The sequence below is a fragment of the Carlito syrichta genome, unplaced genomic scaffold (genome assembly GCF_000164805.1).
Source record: "Carlito syrichta isolate Samal-C Ts95f unplaced genomic scaffold, Tarsius_syrichta-2.0.1 Scaffold306504, whole genome shotgun sequence".
NCBI lineage: Eukaryota > Metazoa > Chordata > Mammalia > Primates > Tarsiidae > Carlito > Carlito syrichta.
This window is the reverse complement of record NW_007250600.1, coordinates 198,521-200,656: the sequence shown is the minus strand read 5'-3', so window position 1 is coordinate 200,656 and position 2,136 is coordinate 198,521.

Genomic DNA, 2,136 nt, shown 5'->3' with positions numbered 1-2,136 from the left:
ACCCCACTAACAACTCTGTATTGATCATTAAGATGAAAAGTCAACAAGGAGATCTGGAACCCTCCTCTTCTTAGAAGAACACCAGCTGTATTGGATTGGGCTTACCCATATGACCTCATTGAATTTAATTATCTCTTTAAATGCCCCATCTCCAAGTACAGATACATTCTAAGATCCCAGAGATTAGGACTTCAACCTATGAATTTTGGAAAGTGGGGACACCACTCAGCCCATAACACAGAGCAAAAGCTATATGAAGAGCCTGAAGGACACATTTGCAGATACAGGTGTGAGGGCCAAAAGTCTCTCTTCCCTGCATGCTACCTGGATGCCCCTGCCATGCCTATTTCTCCTAAGCTGCTGGGACTCAGGGACATCCCAACCCCTAGCCCATATGTAGTAACATTCTTCCTTTAGATATGCTACTGTTTCCAGTCAAGTTACCATCAAGCCCCGAAGCTTAGAATCTCTTTCTGAGAATTCTGCATATCTCTGCACTGAAGATAAAATTAAAACTTAATTCTTAGAGGCCAATCTTGAAGAAAACAAACAAACAAACAAACAAACAAACAACTTTTTATTTTGAAAGTAACATGAGCTCCTTGTCAAAGAAAAGAGACAACCAACAAATAAGGAAAACAAAATAAAGACTTTTCCTCTCTCCACGGCTCATATCCTCCTTCCCACACTGCCAGCTTCATTCCCCAGAAGGGAGCCTCTGCTTACAGCCTGCCATGTTTTCCTCCCTTTGTGTGATTAATGCAGTAGATTAAGATGTGGTCATTGTAGAGCAGGATGATGCTGATGAGAAGCTCTCTATAGTGAACAGGGCTGCAGACTCCAGTAGTTAGCACTTTCTCCAAGTCGATGCACCATCTGTTTGCTTAGTTGCTGTGTTTAATCCTGACAGGATCCTATGAGACGGTCCTGTCATTACCCCATTTTTCTGATGAGACATTTCAGTTTAGAGTTGACGAGTAACCTGGCCACAGTCATAGAGCTTTGGAGCCTGCATTGGTTTTATTGCTTGTACTTTTGCGTATTGTTTTGTTTACGTGTATGCTTACTCGTTTCATTTGCCTTGTTTTCTTGCCATGAGATTGTGAACACTTTTCCATGACACTGCATAGGAGTCTAGCTCATTATTTGGTACTATCTGCATTGTATTTCCCCGTAGGGGTGTATCACACTTTATTTAACCACTTCTGTCTTGATGGACATTTTTGTAGTTTCCACCATTAACTTTTGAAAAAAAAAGGCTGCAGAGGGAATTCTTGTGCTCTGGAATGCTTATGTCTGTGCAGAAAATGGAGGTAGTATGCACTTTAAAATTTTTGATACATTTTGACAAGATGTCAGAAAGCAGTCTTATCTCTAAGTTCTTGAATGAGACCGCTGTGTAGTCCCCAAGTAATGATATAGATTTTATAAAACTCAGTCCCTCTTGTGCTTCAGACACCTCTTGGATAAGAGCTTTTAATAATAAGGATGGTGATTCCATATACAATTACCCTGAGATGAAAGAAAGTGTGTGGTTCGAGTGTGGTTATTGCACTTGGATGCTCTTATTTAGAATTTAGTTTCTGTTATCAAAATAATACTCACTGCTTCTTTCCCTTCTGCATGAAAGGGGAAAAAAGTAAGTACTTTCCTTCTCTCTTTGAATTGCCACAGAATCATTTTTCTGTAAGACTTGAGAATTCACGGTGAAGCCAAATATTCCTTTTTTAAACTTTTCCCAAGTGAATTTAAGCAGACTGACAGGATGACTTTAGCTCTGAAGGAAGATTAGATTTCTGAGGTGGTGTTTAGTGACAGAAGGGGAAGACCTCAGGGTGTCAGGTACAACAAAGCCAGAGTCCTCCTGTCCACGACCTGCCTTAGAGGGGGATTCTGCAGGCAGAAGACTGCCCTGGGGCTCCCCGAGAAGTCCAGCTTGGCACCTGTCAGCATTCTGCATATATCCAAAGAACAAATTCCCAGTCAGGCAGATGTGAGTGACAATGACAAGCACATCTTTCCCTCTATGACAAGGTAAGAGGTCAGGGGATTCTTGAGCAAGACCAGAGCTGAGAAACTTCACTGTGAAGCATGGGCCTGCGGATTAAGAAAGTTCACATTTGGTGCGGTGATGCT